A 19,394-nucleotide genomic window follows, 5' to 3' on the forward strand; every position below is an offset into this window, starting at 1 on the left:
ATGCTCTGGCAGGAGCTTTGGCTCCAGGATCCATGTTGGTATCCATGTCTGTAAAGGTATCACTTGTGCTTATTTCTGAAAGCAAATCTCTGACTGCCTCCTCAACAACTTCTTCTGTTGCAAGATCTTCTACAAAAACGAGCTCACTCTCATTACTGTGTGATGATCTGACAAATTTCAGAAAAGGATAAGATTTCTGCATTTGACGTTTAAGATTATACGTTTTATAAAAAGAAGCATCGATACCCTCTCTCAAAAATGCATTTCTTAAACAAACTTTGCCATTCTATGAATTTCACGGTTCTTTACAATCCTGCCCTCTATCACTGTATCACAGAAGTGCCTTTATCCTGCTTGGTAGAGGTTGCCTTCTGGAGGGTCTTCCTGCTGCTTTCTGGTCAGAAATCTGGTGTAGCTGGTAGCAGCTAAGATGATACCTTGCTTCAAGGGCAACAAGATCGTGTCCACGGATATGCAACAGGATTGCCTCTTCTTCGCGGGTTTCTGCTGCAAGGAGCAGTTTACCTGCAATTTTAGTCTCACATTGTACCAGCCTTTCTTGTCGTCTCTTTCAGCTGTGTCTCTCCACAACGTTCTTGTCCTTCTTGCAGAGAAGACACTGCACTGGAAGAAGATGGGAAGCCCTCGCAGGTCGTCATCATAGGCAGTCCCTCGGAATCGAGGAAGACTTGCTTCCACTCCTGAAGTGAGTTCTTTGGTGGCTGAACAGTCCAATACGAGAGCCACATACTCTGTCACAGATGGGACAGATAGTTGTTGAGGGAAGGGATGGGTGGGACTGGATTGCCGCACACTCTTTCCACTGCCTGCGCTTGATTTCTGCATGCTCTTGGCGTTGAGACTCGAGGTACTCAGCGCCCTCTTGGATGCACTTCCTCCACTTAGGGCGGTCTTGGGCCAGGGACTCCCAGGTGTCAGTGGGGATGTCGCACTTTATCAGGGAGACTTTGAGGGTGTCCTTGTAGCGTTTCCGCTGCCCACCTTTGGCTCATTTGCCGTGAAGGAGCTCCGAGTAGAGCATTTGCTTTGGAGTCTCGTGTCTGGCATGCGAACTATGTGGCCTGCCCAGCGGAGCTGATCGAGTGTGGTCAGTGCTTCAATGTTGGGGATGTTGGCCTGGACGAGGACGCTGATGTTGGTGCGTCTGTCCTCCCAGGGACACTGACCCTCGCAGGTATAACCTCGGGGTCTGTCGTCTTTGAGCGAAGCAGTCGATCCTTGGTGGCGGATTCACTCCTCTCCTCTTCTTTCGGTAGTGGTTTTGCAATGGCTGAAAAGGAATGATAAAATGGATATTCTAATCAGCCCCACTGACAATGACCCTTGGTCCAAAAACCTGCTTTTTGGTGTGTTTGTATGTATTATGACTAGAGTGAGAAGTTTAGAGTCAGTTAGACTGCACAGAAATAAATATATGGGGCTGAAGCAGGCCCACAAAACGGAATGTGTCAAACAGCTCACCATTGAACTAAGGTACGAAAGTTGGATATAAACATTTGTAGGCTGGCACAGTTCATTGGAAATATTGTAAAATCACGTGTACTCACGTTCATAGTTCTGATTTCCCTTTCTTGCTTCTTCTTGGCTCTGCCGATCTTGGATTTATCAGTGAAACGCATGTAGCACTGCCGATGATACCCAATCGAATATGGAATTGTTGTGAATCTTTCATGTGCAATAACCAGCTCCAGATCTAAACTTTCGATGGCATTCTCTACAATTTTAGCTTCTCTAGTTCCAGTAAATTTCCACTGTTGAACACTCGTGAAAAATGTTTTCCAGCTATAGTCTGAAAAATAAATGATGATTGCCTTTGGCTCCTGCAACTACTTGCATGCAGCACGTCATTGTTTTGGTGCATGCAGTCACTGACTCTAATCAATCTAGTATATAAGAACATAAGAAACAGGAGCAGGAGTAGGCCATTTGGCCCCTTGAGCCTGCTCCGCCATTCAATAAGATAATGGCCTCAATTCCACTTCCCTGCCCGCTCCCCATAACCCTTGACTCCCTTATCATTCAAAAATCTGTCTATCTTCACCTTAAATATATTCAATAACCCAGCCGCCACAGCTCTCTGGGGTAGAGAATTCCACAGATTCACAACCCTCAGAGAAGAAATTCCTGCTCATCTCCGTTTTAAATGGGCGACCCCTTATTCTGAAACTATGTCCCCTAGTTCTAGATTCCCCCACGAGGAGAAACATTCTCCCTGCATCTACCCTCATAATCTTATACATTTCAATAAGATCACCTCTCATTCTTCTAAGCTCCAATGAATATAGGCCCAACCTGCTCAACCTTTCTTCATACGACAACCCCTTCATCTCTGGAATCAACGAGTAAACCTTCTCTGAACTGCCTCCAATGCAAGTACATCCCTCATTAAATACGGAGACTAAAACTGTACGCAGTACTCCAGGTATGATCTCACCAACGCCTTGTACAGTTGTAGCAGGACTTCTCTGCTTTTATACTCTATCCCCCTTGCAATAAAGGCCAACATTCCATTTGCCTTCCTAATTACTTGCTGTACCTGCATACTAACTTTTTGTGCTTCATGCACAAGTACCCCCAGGTCCCTCTGTGTTGCAGCATTTTGTAATCTCTCTCCATTTAAATAATAATTTGCTTCTTTATTTTACCTGCCAAAGTGGATAACCTCACATTTTTCCACATTATACTTCATCTGCCAAATTTTTGCCCACTCAGTCTGTCTATATCCCTTTGCAGATTCTTTGTGTCCTCCTCACAACTTGCTTTCCCACCTATCTTTGTATCATCAGCAAATTTGGCTACATTACACTCGATCCCTTCATCCATGTCTTTCATATAGCTTGTAAATAGTTGAGGCCCCAGCACTGATCCCTGTGATACACCACTAGTTACAGTTTGCCAACCTGAAAATTACCTATTTATCACAAGTCTTTTTTGTTAATTAACCAATTCTCGATCCATGCTCATATATTACCCCCAACCCCGTGAGCTATTATCTTGTGCAGTAACCTTTTATGTGGCACCTTATCGAATGCCTTCTGGAAATCCAAATACACTACATCTGCTGGTTCCCCTTTATCCACCCTGCTCGTTACATCCTCAAAGAACGCTAGAAAATTTGTCAAACATGATTTTCCTTTCATAAAACCATGCTGACTCTGCTTGACTGTATTGTGAGTTTCTAAATGTCCGACTACTACTTCCTTAATAATGGTCTCCAGCATTTTTCCAATGACAGATGTTAGGCTAACTGGTCTATAGTTTCCTGCTTTCTGTCTTCCTCTTTTCTTAAATAGGGGCGTTACATTTCCAGGTTTCCAATCTGCTCTCCAGAATCCAGGGAATTTTGGTAGATTACAACCAATGCACCCAATATCTCTGCAGCCACTTCTTTTAAGACCCTAGGATGCAGGCCATCAGGTCCGGGGGACTTGTCCACCTTTAGTCCCATTAGTTTGCCTAGTACTTTTTCTCTAGTGATAGTGATTGATTTAAGTTCACCCATGCTTATAACCCCTTGATTATCTATTATTGGGATGCTTTTAGTGTCTTCTACTGTGAAGACCGAGATAGAGATCATGATTGGCTGATTTCGCAGTACTGACAAATAGAACAGTTGTGATTGGTCATTTAAGTAACTCCAATTACATCATCACTCTGGGTTTTGATTAGATTTCTGCCTATTTTCTAATGAAAATTTCTGCAAAATGCTCATTTTTTTGAAGATGGGAACATTGATTTTTGTGATAAGTGGTCCCTAAACTAATATTGGTGTGAATATGAAGTACTTCCACAGAGGGGACAATGGAAAAGCATTTTTTTGAGACTCGGCCCATGGTCTAAACAGGAGAGCTAGTTTGTATATTCTGCAAGTCCAGTGCCAAGATGTTACAGGAGGTTATGTATTTGTTTTTTTTTGTTGAGAACTTTTATTGGTAAATAGAAAACAAAACAAACCTGTTCTTGCCCCTTATTTCCATTCTCATATGCACTGCTTATTTTTGTCTTGTTTTCCCAAAACTTTTAATTACCTGTGTTGTGCAATTGGTTGGATGTCTTTAAATTTGTCCTTAAATACTTGTATCCTCAAACACTTGTTTCCTCCGATAACTAGGCCCTGTAGTTAGGTGCAGGCTTTATAGTGGTTGTGAAGTACTTCTCAGGACTGCTTGGGCTCATGACGGAAAGTGAGCTTTGTCATTGCTTACTATATCTAATTATGTAGCTCTCCATCCAGCATATCTTGTCTTGGGATATTTCAATGATGTTGCTGATAGTTACAAAGGATTGCACACTCCGAACTGTCTCACTTGTTCTACTTTCTGAAGGAGGCTACAAGAGGGCATGTTAATGAAACGAAAGGGGGAAAATGGAATTGAAAATGATGTTTGTTTGAGACGTGTCTCATAATTCTAACTTATTGAGCCAGTGCTACTTTGTTTTTCAGTAAATAAATTGTGTTAGAGTTTCTCTATAATCTAAGGATCAAACAAGCCAAAACCTTGCCTAACTTTGATTTGCAGATTTCCATTTCCCTGTGATATCTGGATACCCCAGATTTCTGGTTTGTGTTTAAAAAAAAAAACGTTTACCCTGCAACATAAACTAGAACATCAGGTTTCACATTGTTTTAAAGTGGTATAAAGGAGTGCCAGAGATGGTTAACATGCTGGTAATTTTATACAGCATCATTACATGTGTTTATATGTATGGAAATAAGCCATAATGGACATAAATTGACCCTAAAGGAGTCTCTCTTCAATTTGGCAAGACTGTGTAAGCTGTTTACTTGTACTTAAGCTGTTTATATCTCAGTTCCACATTATTAATACTCTACATTTTTACCAAATACAGTAGACCTGTTGTGATCTGCTGCATGGGTGTCAGCTCGATAGTACATTATAATGAGGGTCCGATTAACCCTTCTACATCATAGGCAGTCCGAGGATGATTTGCTTTCACGCCAAAAAGGAATGAGTTCACAGGTGTTTCAATCCCCATACAGAATACACTATGGACTCTTAAAAGGACCCTAATTTTCTCAGCTCCTGTCCTTTTCTGTTTAGGAGTATGTTTTGCCAATGTGTTTTTTAAGTCAGAAGTAGTTTCTGCTTGTGCCCCAATTAAATGTTTAAATATGATTGCTGTTTTTGTATTATTCTTTCAATAGTTGCTACTCTGGTACTTTTCTCTCTTCTCAGTCATTCCAATTGTTCTGCTTTCTGATTTTACTCCTATGTTTTTACCCCCCCCCCCCCCCATTTCTCTCTTTTATATATGCTTGTTTCTGCTCTTGGTCTTTCTGTAACTGACTCCAGTAGTCCGTGTGAGTTGCCAACTTTCCATTTCAAATTGCCAGACAGAGTGAGATTGATTGACTATGGCACTAAGTATGTGATGTTGACATGTCCTTTTGAAAAATGCGAAGGACAGGAAATGTCAAGCGAAAGTGCATTTTCAAGCACAACAATGGAAATAGTGTATATTCAATTTCAAGCCAAGCACAAGAGCTTGCTAAGTAAACATTTGCAATGATAAATGATCAGTGTTAATATGTACTATTAGATTTCTACTTTTCTGTTGAGTTTAATTGCACAGTAACTGAAGGTGAAAAAACAATGGTTGCACTAACATGTGTAACTTATATTAGGGAGTTGATTGTACTAAGCATGGAATTCAAAGTTGACTTTTTTCTTACTGCAGCTGAGCTTATTTTGTCCTTTTGTAATGGAAAACAAGGGGACCAGAAGATGCTACATTGCATCCAAAATTGCCGAGTATTATGGCTTTTGAGTAGCATTTGCTTGCCTTCCAGTCTCAAATAGGTACAGATATGAGCAGAAATTGGAAGATTGTTTTTCGACTACAGTAAGCTGTCCCTTTAAACTGGCTTGTAACCTCCTTTTCTTCAGTTTTTGAGATGTCACTTGATACATGTTGAGTTCATCACCTGCTCAGTTGCTTAATGGAGCATCAGTGGCTGATTGACTGTTGGGGATTGTATTTTTTGTCACTCCACATCCTTCTACCATAGGAATTTGGCCAATGTTGGTTGTTTCTGGTCAAACCATGTCCTGGGGAAACCCCATAAAAATTTGAAGCCAATTTATTTTTGAACTGACTTTGTCCTTAAAATCTCTCACCAACCCCAAAAGAGATCTGACATGACCGGAGAGGATGGTGGGAAAGAATCATAGTTTATGACAGATACTGTCATTCAAAGAATGCCAAATATCTTAAAAGATAGGTCATCTAGCTTCCTTTGTCATGCTGCATCCTTTACACATCCTAGGAGCCATGCTAGAATAGTAAACTTTAGGAGCACGGAGGCCCTAAGAGGGATGTTCCAACCGCTGCCAAAACACATCTGTTGAAAACATTGTCCTGGATACTGGCCACATTTAAACAGTAATGTCTGCTAAACATGCAATGATTATTGCAAGTAGCTGCCTTACAGGCACTGTTCATGGAAATCTAACGAAAGAAAGTATAAGAAATATCCATAAAATTAGTAGAATGGATGTTAACTGTACTACTGGAATATTTTATAGTGGAATAGCAACAATGGCCTTACACTTCTATGATGCTTGGTACTGAATTAACTATGGTCATATTATACATGACACAACTAACCATTGGAACTTCCTATAATCCTGAAATTTATTTTCTACATCTACACAGTGAAATGTATTCTCCTGATCTGATCAATTGTAGGCAGATAAAGAGGATGCAGCAATATCCAATAGGCTTATATTCCTTGGAGTTAGGCCTATATTCCTTAGAGTTTAGAATTGAAACATATATGATACTTAAGGGGCTTGACAGAGTTAATGCTGGGAAAATGTTTCCCCTGGCTGGGGAATCTCGAACACAAGGTTACAGTCATAGATAAGGAGTCAGCCATTTATGACTGAGATGAGGAGACATTTCTTCACTCAAAGGGTTGTGAATCTTTGGAATTCTCTACCCCAGAGGGCTGTGGATAATCAGTCGTTGAGTACATTCAAGACAGAGGTTGCTAAATTTCTGTGAACAGAGGGAATTAAGGGATATGGAGATAGTGCGGGAAGGTCGAGTTGAGATAGACGATCAGCCATGATCTCGATGAATGGTGGAGCAGGCGTGAAGAGCCAAATGGCCTACTCCAGCTCCCATTTCTTATGTTCTTGTATCCTGAACCAAATTAAAATGTAAGACCACCTTATGAAATCCTGTGAGTCTAAAATCTCCTGTCATTATGCCAAGTGAAATAGGGTGGTTCTTTATTTAATTTAAGCACCTACATTACAAGCGGACTGTAGTTGGGTGATCAATTTAATCTCTCTTACTCTTATAGAGTATCTCGCAAAGATGTTCTTTAGTTATCCTCTTGCTCTTAATATATTTAAAGAAAGGGTAGGGCCTATTAGAGACCGTAAGGGTAATCTTTGTGTGGAGGCGAAGATGTTGGTATGGTTCTTAATGAATACTTTGCGTCTGTTTTCACAAAGGAAAGGGGCACTGCAGATACTGCTATCAAGGAGGAGTGTGAAATTCTGGATGCAATAAACATACGTGAGAGAGGAGGTATTAAGAGGTTTAGCAGCTTTGAAAGTAGATAAGTGTCCAGGCCCGGATGAAATGCATCCCAGGCTGTTGAGCGAAACAAAAGAGGAAATAGCAGAGGCCTTGACCATCATTTTCCAGTCCTCTTTGGATTCAGGCCAGAGGACTGGAGGACTGCTAATGTGGTACCCTTGTTTAAGAAGGGAGAAAGGGATGGGCCAAATAATTACAGGCTTCTCAGCTTAACCTCAGTGGTGGGAAAATTATTGGAAAAATTCCTGAAAGACAGGATAAATCTGTATTTGGAAAGGCACAGATTTATTAAGGGAAGATAGTGTTTGGGTAACCTGATTGAATTTTTTGAGGAGGTAACCAGGAGGGTCGATGAGGGTAGTGCGTACGATGTAGTGTATATGGACTTTAGCAAAGCTTTTGATAAGGTCCCACATGGTAGATGGGTCACGAAGGTTAAAGCCCATGGGATCCAGGGCAAAGTGGCAAGTTGGATCCAAAATTGGCTTGGAGGTAGGAAGCAAAGGGTAATGGTTGATGGATGTTTTTGTGACTGGAAGGATGTTTTCCAGTGGGATTCCGCAGGGCTCAGTACTGGATCCCTTGCTTTTTGTGGTATACATCAATGATCTAGATTTGAATATAGGGAGTATGATTAAGAAGTTTGTAGATGACACTAAAATTGGCTGTGTGGTTGATAATGAAGAGGAAAGTCATGGGCTGCAGGAGGATATCAATCTACTGGTCAGGTGGGCAGAGCAGTGGCAAATGGAATTTAATTCAGAGAAATGTGAGGTAATGCACTAGGGGAGGGCTAATAAGGAAAGGGTATACACATTAAGCGGTAGGCCACTTAAGTCTAGATGAACAAAGGGACCTTGGAGTGCTTGTCCACAAATCCTGAAAGTAGCAAGCCAGGTAGATAAAGTGGTTAAGAAGGCATACAGAATGCTTGAGGAGCAGGGAGGTTATGCTTAAATTGTATAATACTTTGGTTAGGTCACAGCTGGAGTACTACGTGCAGTTCTGGTCGCCATATTATAGGAAGGACGTGATTGCACTAGAGAGGGTGCAGAGGAGATTTACTAGGATGCTGCCTGGAATGGAGAATCTTAGCTATAAGGACAGATTGGATAGGCTGGGTTTGTTCTCATTGGAACAGAGGAGGCTGAGAGGAGACCTCATTGAGTTGTATAAAATTTTGAGGGGCTTGGATATAGTGGATAGCAAGGGCCTATTTCCCTTGGTGGAGAGGTCAATTACGAGGGGTCATAGTTTTAAAGTGGTTGGTGGAAGGTTCAGAGGGGATTTGAGGGGAGGCTTCTTCACGCAGAGGGTTGTGGGAGTCTGGAACTCACTGCCTGGAAGGGTGGTGGATGCAGAAACCCTCACCATATTTAAGAGATGGTTGGATGGGCACTGAAAGTGCCGTAATCTGCAAAGTTACAGACCTAGAGCTGGTAATTGGGGATTAGACTGGATAACCTCCTGTTGGCTGGCGCAGATACGATGGTAAGTACTGCAGGGTTTCGAACACGGCCAGGGTGATCTGGACTAGTTTCGATCGCCTGGATAGGTCGGAGAGGAATATTCCCAGATTTTGTTTTCCCCAATTGGCCAGGGTTTTTATCTGGTTTTTGCGCCTCCCAGGAGATCACATGGCTTCAGTTGGGGTGGAGTATAGAATGTTTCGGTGCAAGGGGTGACGTCATTGTGTGGGACGGACTGATTGGGCTGGGTGCTCTTTACCATTCCGCCATTGTTCATGGGTTTATTTGTAATCTTCAGGGCTGCTGACCAAGGGCCGTGTAACTTTTTGTTGGCTGGTGAGGTCATGCTGGGCCGAAATGGCCTCCTTCTGTGCAGTAGATTTCTATGTTTCTCTTCTCCCCCCCTGCCCCCGGTATACCCTCTCAAGGTATAAGGAAAGCTCTCCTCTGTTAGCAGAATGTACAAATATAAAATCTATTGTTTACTGAATCTGAATAATTTTATCAGAAACCATACCCATACAATCATCTTAGGGTTTTAAGATATTTTAGTTACAGAAGAGCTGGAGTCCATGGGATGCAACTGAGATGTTAATACTCTGATTATATTGTGTCTCTATATTGGAGACGAGGTTCTGGCTCAAAGCCAGAGTACCATGTTCGAACATTACACATTTTTTGAGACTGAATCCAGGTTGTAAGTCAAAGGTACCAAGTTCTTTATTGTACTGAGGCTGGCTCCATGATGCTCAGACAAAGGTAGCAAGCTCTATTATATCCTGGATTCAAGATGCTAAGCCAAAGGTTTCTATTTCTTCAAGGGAGGGGGTGCTTACCAATCTGGCTAAAGAAATGTTTTGTAAATATAGAGAGAAACTATTCTGGAAGATTATTTGTGCAACGAAACAAATCCACTAACTACCTGAGTATCTACACCATTTATTCCTTTGTTGACTTAAGCCTGCTAACCTTGAAGACAGAGGACCTTTAACCAAGTACAGTGAATTTATGCCCTAAAAGGGGAAAAGACTTTGGGCTAGAATTTCCTATCAGGCCGCCGCCCAAAAGACCACTAAGATTGGGAAGATTATCGGCAGCGAAAACTTCCCCCGTCACCCCACCCCCCAAGAAAAATCCGCCGAGCGAAAAACATGGGCTTTTTGTCGGCTGGCAAGGTCACACTGGGCAGAAATGGTCTTCTTCTGTGCTGTAGATTTCTATGTTTCTCTCCCCCACCCCACCCCACCCCATCCCACCCCACCCACTGGTTGCATCCCCATTCTGGACGAAAAAGTGCAATTTAGGGTCGATTGTGCGGTTAATAAGCAAAATGAGCGATAAATTTTTTTAATAAATAAAAATTTACCCCGAGGCTGTGGGTTGGACCTAGCAGCAGAAAACAATAAAAATAATTTTTCAAAAGGCATCACCTAAAAAAAAAAATCAAAAAAACATTCCCAAGACCCTTTTAAACTAAATAATCACATAGATTTTTAAAATAATTAGTAAAAAACCAATTACTAACCTTTTCCTTGCAGAGGTACTCACCCTAACGCCCAGCTCCGCTGATCTTCGTGGGCATTTTTTTCATACTCACCTACGGGTCACCGCTGACCCAAATATCGCGCCATGGCGATCTGACGGTGCACGCCGGCGGTCCGCTCCTCCACGGTACTCATAACTCAGGTAGGGAATTTTCCGCTTACCTGATTGCCGCTCACAATGGCCAATACTGCCCAGAAACTGGGCGGTAAACCATTGGAAATTCCAGCCCAATTGTTACTAGATTCCTAGCCTCCTTGAAGTTAAAGCAACATGGAATCAAGACCTGGTGAGTAGCAATTGAGCTTGATGCAGTAAAAAAAACATATTTAAACATGCAGGAAAAATAACTAGCTATCAATAAAAGGCACTAAACTGTACTTGCCTTTCCTTAAAGATACCAGAAGCTGCAGGGCTTGGCTCTAGTAGTAGGGAAATTGTGATGGTTGTAGCAGAGAACTTTGCAAAACCACCAGGGGCGGGGGGTGGGAAAGAGGTGGGGGAAATGAACTGCTTTCCATGGGACTTTATAAAAGGCAGGAGGTCATGTGTCACCACACAACATGACGTCAGATGCAAATTTTCATGGGTGTGCGCAACATGTAGTTTCCTTCCGAACCAGCCAATGTTGGCTAAGTTCCTGTGGTGTGTAGGTGATCCTACTTCCTACAGATTCCAGTCTCTTCTGGATGATTACAGCTTTAAAAGTCCACAGAGCAGGTAATGAGAAGTTATGTGCTCTAAAGTCTTGAATCTCTAAATGATCTGTGTAAACAATTAAAGCCACTATCCGTGTACCCTCTAAACTGCACACGTGCACAGCCATGCTGTAATCTGCAAGGTACCACACAGCCGCTCAGAAGTTTTTCCATTTGACATACCACCCATGCGCAAAAATTTAAAGGGACAACTCATTGATAACAAAGACAATTTAGAGGGAACATTGTCCACTATACTATTGTTTTCTGGGGATAATTTTTCCACTACTAACTGCCTCCTTAAACCTCTCATCCCTGCTTCCTCCAACAATAAATGTATGGAGTTCATGGGTTTTCTTTGACAAAGAAATCTATTACAACATTTTATTTTTGGTCAAATCATCAGTCACGTGGGATACTTGTAGACTATCACGCAGCATGATTTTGGTTATACCACAGCATTTGCTTGGCTCCAAATATTGTTTTTTTTAATATGTATGTAATCAATATCCGTATCTCGATATCCCCTAGAGAACATAGTTAAGAGTAAATCCTTTGGTTTGATCGCTTTCTCTGAGCTATTGCTTCTCTATCTCATTGAAATTAATACAACTAATTGCAGAGCAATCTGAAACATATAAGTCTGAATATCCACACTTGTAGTATTATTTCTCTGTCTCAGCGGTCCAAGGGTTTTACGTGGTTGATTAGAATTTCAAGATTTCCCAAATGGTTTGTTGAAATTCGGGCATTAGATTTTCGATCCTCTAGCCCAGTATAACGCCTTTATTTATGGAACCTCCAAAATATTAAGCAGAGCCTCGCCAACTTCCTCACTCATTTGTATTGTATTCTGATTGTATTAAGTATGATTATGGTCTGTATTAGTTATATTTATAACTACATTTTCTTGCATAATTGAGTCTGATTGAAAGGGAGTTTGTATCTGAAATGTCAATTGATCTTATTTAGAAGCTGCCTAGGGTTTCCTTTTTAGTGAAAATGTAAACACTTGTATCTAGTGGTATTTGCAGTTTGTGTAAAGTAATAGGTCTGTAATTTCTACTTTATATATGTATGGCAAGTAGGTACCCATACTTTCAGTCTTGTACTGTTATATATAATGCTACCAGCATATGGCAGGTGTTAGTACAGTGGAGGCCTCACTTATTACTCAATTTACAAGCTATGTTTATGGTAACAGATTTTTTACAATACATGATAAAAACTGAGCTACAATTAAAAAAGGAAAAAAAGCTAATATTGTAATATAAAGTTACAGAAATGCTGCAAACCAAGGATTTGTTTGGAGGAAGAATTCAATGGATGTAGATAGATGCTGCAGTATTTACAAAGCTGCTGATTGGGTCAGTTCACTGCACTCGAGAGGTTTCTAAGAGGCAAGTTCCCATATTTGGGTTATTCATATATAGCAAAAAAAATTTGAAAATGCTTGACATTAAATAGACAGCATTGTGGCACAAAGAAGGCTAAATTGCCACTTGAATAAATGGCTTGACGGTTTCAAACTCTAATTAGGGGGTTTCTCTCCTCTAAACAAAACAGTAAATGTCAGGGTTGATATTTCCTGCTGTGGGAGTTGTCGTGGATGTGAGCAACAGCCACTGTGTCCAGTAACTGCTAGTTTCTGGGTAAGTTAAGTACAGATGCAAACATTTACCTGCCTATAAATAGTGTTCCAAATAACTTTTGGCTGTGAATCTAAGCTTTCAGTCATTCCAATGGAATTGCACAGATCACTGTCATAAAAATAGATTTTGGAAAATTAAATAATTTATTCTCACAGTACAACTAAAATTGAAAACATAAAAGTCTGAATGACATGAATTTGGGAAATTATTTTCTTAGCTCATATGCTTGACCTTGTTGAGCAGTATGGGTTACAGTCACTTGCAGAAATTTATGATAACATTACTCTTGCAATTAGAAGAAAGTAAGCACAGATTAGGTTTCATTGCACATTAAATCTGTTAGGTTTCTTGAACTATTTTTGTTGACGATCATCAAAACGTTGATGGATGGATTTAGAACTTAATTCTTGCATTGCAAAAAGCCCATCAAGTTGTAAAGTACAGTTGAAGCCTGTTCATTGCGGCTCCAATTGGAAAGTGTACTGGTGGACAGAGGATGAAGAGACCATTGGGCTCAGTTGACACTCATTGCACAGACTGAAATATGCGGCATGGTCAATTGGGAAAGGTACCGGAGGGCGTCCAGCATCTGTGGAACTGTACCACAGCCTTCAGAAGAGTGGGAAAAGCTCTGCTGTACAGCTCGTTGGCGTGAAGAGACAACTTGCCTTGAGGAAAAGAAGCAGAAGATTCTTAAAACACGGCATGCATATTTATTCTTCCAGTGCTGTACATTTCATATCAGAAGAATTTATCGTGAATTGTAGAATTGCACTGGCAAGACATTGACTGTTGTATAAATTAAAAAAGAAAGAAAGACTTAGATTTATATAGCGCCTTTCACAACCACCAGACGTCTCAAAGTGCTTTGAAGTACTTTTGGAGTGAAGTCACCTTAATGTGGTAAACGCGGCAACCAATTTGTGCACAAGCAAGCTCCCACAAATAGCAATGTGATAATGACCAGATAATCTGTTTTTGATATGTTGATTTAGGGATAAATATTGGCCAGGACACCGGGGATAACTCCCCTGCTCTTCTTCAAAATAGAGTCATGGGATCTTTTACATCCACTTGAAAGAGCAGACGGGGCCTCAGTTTAACGTCTCATCCAAAAGTCAGCACTTTCGACAGTTCAGCACTCCCTCAGCACTGCACTGGAGTGTCGGCCTAGATTTTTTTTTTGTGTGCGCTCCCTGGAGTGGAACTTGAACCCACAACCTTCTGACTCAGAGGCGAGAGTGCAACCCACTGAGCCACAGCTGACAAATTAAGGTCTCTGTTGCTCTTCAGTGCATTTTTTTTAACTCTTGGCAATATTCTGTTCGTAATTGTATATTTCCTGGTGAATCTAAAACTGAATTCTGTTTTTATAATGCCTGTTTTGCTGGCATAAGGTACTCGTTATTTAATTTCTTCCCCTTCCATCATGAGCTTGCTAGACAACCTGTTCACAGGTCTTTGCAAATAGTTCTGTGTAAGTGACCAGGAGAAGGTACACTGCAGAATTTCTGAAAATTGCTTGGCCAATAGCGAATCGTGGGCAAGGAGTGTGATGTAATATGTTGGTGTAGTACCACTGCTTTTATATCGCTGAAACAAAAACATTTTCATTTATTTAAACTTGCTTTTATGACTAAACATTTTGATGTTTTGTGTAAAATAAATAAAATCCTAAACGTTTAGAATTTTTAAATAGAGTATTAATGATGATCTGCATTTTAAACCTTTTATCTAAGGTTTACTCTGAAAATAAAATAGAAGAAAACTCTTTCAAAGTGCCGGCACAGGCACGATGGGCCTCCTTCTGAGCTATGTGATTCTATGATTGTAATAAGTTTTTGCAGAGGAATCTTCGTTTTTTTTAAAAATTTGCATTACAATTCTTGTGTAAATTAACCTAAATTTTTGGTAATGAAATACAAAGAAACAATTTTTCACATACCTGAGTACTTCAACTCTGTTTTCATGGCGTAATGTACATTAACTTACAAGCAATTTATATTAATAGCTTTCTTGGCAAATTCTCTAAGAGCAGTGTTAACAAATCTGTTTCTATACTTTTTTAATATTCGTTTCAAGTATTCCTTTGGGATATGTGTAACTTAGTTAGGATAGCTCACAGAACCTTGATTTTTGAACATTTATCTAAAACGAAAATATTAATTGACAGATTGTCTTCTGGCAATGCAGTATCTGAAGTAACAATTACAAAAGAAAGAAAAGTACTTAATTGCTGTACTTTTTAAAAATCCGTTTGTTAAAATGTTTGTGTCCTGTGTTGAGTGCAGATTCCAGTCTAAGACATGATATATGGAGCAATAAATTGGTTGACGGAGCACCACTGACCTCAGTCAGTAGTGCCATGCAATCGATGTTGTGTTAAGTTTATCAATGAGCTTTATTGTAGGCAGAATTGAAGACACAAGTAATTTGGAAAAGTGCTTTGAAGCACAAACTAACGATTGTAGAAGAAGGGAACAAGAGTACTGGAGGTGGTATGGGGTGTATGTGTTTTGTTTCCTCTCTCATTCTTCCTCCCCCTCCCCAGTAACTTGCAGCTATTGGACCAAATTGTAACCCTAGTACTTTTCTGCTGTATGTGACACAATACTTGAGCTTTGTATGTTCTCCCCCGCCCCCTTGTTCTCTTTAACACACCTGATTATTTAAAGCAAATACAATTAGGTGTTGGGGATATATATAGATTGAGTTTATCTAATAGGAAAAATTCTGTGAATCCAGGGGAATTAAGGTAAGTGGCTGCATAAACAGGGATTTAAAACAATGGAGCTTCTGTAGTAGTCTTCAGTCTTTGTGATGTCTGTTTGGAGAAGGCAAACTGACTGGAAAAGTTTTAAAATCAGACAATGGAATGTGAAGACACGAAATGGAGTTTCAGTCAAAACCCTTGCTCATCTTGACTCCACATCAAGGTAAGTTAATAATAATTTCATCGGTGGCCTCTTTAAGCACCACTGATTAGCCGCTGTAGACCAGGAAAAGCTGAACAGAATTTGCAAGGTGCATACTCCACCCAGTTTATGCCGACTTGGCAGTAGGGTCCTAAAACTGGCGTTATGACCCCGATGAGCGTATTCAAGGGGCCTAATGTCTGTTTTGATTGGGTGCCCTGGACACTTCCAGGGGAGATTGTGCACGAGAGATCGTTCCTGGAAATTAGTCCCCCCCCCCATCTTAATTTTTCATCCAAAATATGGGTGCGATGGAAGCCAGTTTACGTCCCCATGACTTTGCATGTGCCTTTGTGGACAGAAACATTTGGTGAGACAAGGTTAGATATGAATCATTAAGCTGCTATATTTAACAGACATAAAGCAGTCAACAAATTCCATTTACTTAACTGGAATTTACTTCTCTCCAAGACATCAGAAAAAAATAATAAACTGTGTACATGAAACTTGTACAAATGGATTCCATTAAATAATGGACACCTGCAAAAAATAGACAGTTATGGACAGTTCCACATAATTTGCATTATAATATATACAAACTACCCCTTTAAAGCAAACACACTCAAATCACGAATTGCGGACAGCCTTCAATGCACCAAGTCCATTTGAAAACACTGGACATGCAGGTAAGTACGAGGTGACAGCAGGTGGTAAAATGGCATTAGTGTCATGGAGATATCTTTGCCCAGCATGCATAGCAACAGTGAAACCCATCTATCTCTGAGATTGATTGATTGCTGCGCTGCTCTGTCACAAGCAGAGAGCTGTTTCTCTGCTGCTATGGATGCTGGATAAGCAAAAACCGAGTACTGCTAGTCACAGTGGGGTGGGGTGGACCGGGCAAGAGGGGAAAGTGTTGGGAATTGTGGGGTTGGCAGGATGGCCTGAACAAGTGCTGTGTTGGCTCAAGATTTGGGGGAGTTGGTGGAGGAAGAGGGAGACTGGCAGCTTGGGGGTAGAAATGGAGAGAATGGTTTCCTTTTTCCCTGTCCTCAGTTTCTTCGCCTGCTCTTGGGTGGCCTCCTGGAACTTCTTACACAACAGCTGCTGGCATAAATCACAAATAAAGGGTCTCAACTACAGGAGACCCAATATTTAAGAAAGGAGGGAGAGAGAAAAGGGGGAACTACAGACCAGTTAGCCTGACATCAGTAATAGGGAAAATGCTAAAATCCATTATTAAGGATGTGGTAACTGGGCACTTAAAGAATAATAATAGGATTGGGCAGAGTCAACACGAATTTATGAAAGGGAAATCATGTTTGACAAATCAGTTAGAGTTTTTTGAGATTGTAACTCGCAGATTAGATAAGAGGGAACCAGTGGATGTGGTCTATTTGGATTTTCAGAAGGCATTTGAAAAGGTGCCGCACAAGAGGTTATTAAACAAAATTAGGGCTCATGGGATTGGGGGTAATATACTAGCATGGATTGAGGATTGGTTAATAGGCTGAAAACAAAAAGTAGGAATAAACCGGTCATTTTAGGGTTGGCAGACTGCAACTCGTGGCGTACAACAAGGATCAGTGCTTGGGCCTCAGCTATTCATAATCTATATCAATTATTTGGATGAGGGGACCAAATGTAATATATCCAAATTTGCTGATGTTACAAAACTAGATAGAAATGTAAGTTGTGAGGAGGATGCAAGAGGCTTCAAGGGGATATAGACTGGCTAAGTGCATGGGCAAGAACATGGCAAATGGAATATAATGTGGAGAAATGTTAAGTTATCCACTTTAGTAGGAAAAATAGAAAAGCAGAGTATTTTTTAAATGGTGAGAGATTGGGAAATGTTGGCGTTCAGAGGGACCTGGGTGTCCTCTCAAAGTTAACATGCAGGCACAGCAAGCAATTAAGAAAGCAAATAGCATGTTGGCCTTTATTATAAGAGGATTTGAGTATAAGAGTAAAGATGTCTTACTGCAATTATGTCATCATCATAGGCAGTCCCTCGAAGCGAGGATGACTTGCTTCCATGCCAAATAGGGATGAGTTCACAGGTGTTTCAATGAAGGACCTAATATTCCAGATCCCGAACTACATCTTGAAGGGTGGAAGATGCCTGTGTGTGGATTTTTTAAACGTGTGGTGGCCATTGCACACCAGCCACCACACAGGCTTGACAGAGTTAGGTCTTGGTCCAGTGGCAAGGATTACCCAAGACGACTGGAGACCAGCTCTGCCACACGGACCTAGCGCGCGCACACATCACAGTGTGGGCTGGCCCGTGCTGCCCCTGGGCCCTCGCCTCTTCTGAGCCCGAAACTCACGCCTCTCCTGGGCCCCGGTCATTTCCATCTACAAACTCTTGCCACTCCTTCGCCCCTCCTGCTGTGCCTGCCCGCACTGCAATCAACGACCCAGCTTCACAGCCTTCGCCCTCCTGCAACAGCACATGCTGCTCCCTGAACTGGCATGCCGCCGAACGCTGCTACCTTGAATGGCCCCAGCCTGCTGATGGTCTTGCAGGCCGGCACTGCGCCGATTTCCGGGCCGGGTGTTGCTCCCTTTTCTTACTACACCTGTACTTACTAGTGCATGCTAATGGGGGTAATTCTGAGATTACTATAATTGAGGTCCTACTCTTTAATTTGTCTCCCAATTGCTGAAATTCCCGAGGTTGCCAGGTTCAACAAGTACCATGACTTCTGGCTGTTCTCCTTCCCTGTTTAAATATTTTATCCTGCCATATGATATCCCTGAATCTGGAAAATGGGAGGAAACATACCATTTAGGATTTTCGGCTGTGACTACAATAGAATCACTGAATGATACCGAATAGAAGGAGGCCATTCGGGTCATCGTATCTATGCCTGACTTTTTGAAGGAGCTATCCAATTAGTTCCACTCCCCTGCCCTTTCCTCAGAGCCTTGTAAATTTTTCCCCTTCAAGTATTTATCCAATTCCATTTTGAAAGTTATTGAATCTGCTTCCATCAATTTTTCAGGCAGTGCATTCCAGATTATAACAATTCCGGCACAGGCTCGATGGGCCGAATAGCCTACTTCTGTGCTGTAACTATTCTATGCTTTCAAGCTGCGTAAAAATATTTCTCCTCATCTTGCCTCTGGTTCATTTGTCAATTACCTTCAATCTGTGTCCTTTAGTTACAGACCCTTCTGCCACTAAAAACAGTTCCTCCCTCCTTATTTCCTCAAAGTCCTTAATGATTTTCAACTCTTCTATTAAATCTCCCTTTAACCTTCTCTGCTCTAAGGAGAATAACCTCAGCTTCTCTAGTCCCTCCAGGTAACTGAAGTCCTGCATCCCTGGTATTATTCTAGTAACTCTCCTCTGCACCTTCTCTAAGGCCTTGACATCCTTCCTAAAGTGTGGTGCCCAGCATTGGACACAATACTCCAGCTAGAGCCTCATCAGTGATTTATAAAGGTTTAGCATAACTTCCTTGATATTGTACTCTATACCTCTATTTATTAAGTCAAAGATCCTGCATTTTG

General features: G+C 41.2%; 1 protein-coding gene and 1 long non-coding RNA gene across 4 annotated transcripts in view; one reads left to right on the forward strand and one right to left on the reverse strand.

Moving 5' to 3' along the window:
* Positions 1-19,394, forward strand: part of fam171a1 (family with sequence similarity 171 member A1) — a 265,170-nt gene that overhangs the window by 220,247 nt on the left and 25,529 nt on the right. The gene's annotated exons all lie outside the window — the stretch shown is intronic.
* LOC139264607 (uncharacterized) overlaps positions 13,076-19,394 on the reverse strand; it is a 45,851-nt gene continuing 39,532 nt past the window's right edge. The window contains exon 3 of the long non-coding RNA XR_011593379.1: positions 13,076-13,625. This is a non-coding gene — a long non-coding RNA (uncharacterized lncRNA). The remainder of the gene's footprint in view (positions 13,626-19,394) is intronic.

The sequence above is a fragment of the Pristiophorus japonicus genome, chromosome 5 (assembly GCF_044704955.1).
Source record: "Pristiophorus japonicus isolate sPriJap1 chromosome 5, sPriJap1.hap1, whole genome shotgun sequence".
Taxonomy (NCBI): Eukaryota; Metazoa; Chordata; class Chondrichthyes; family Pristiophoridae; genus Pristiophorus; species Pristiophorus japonicus.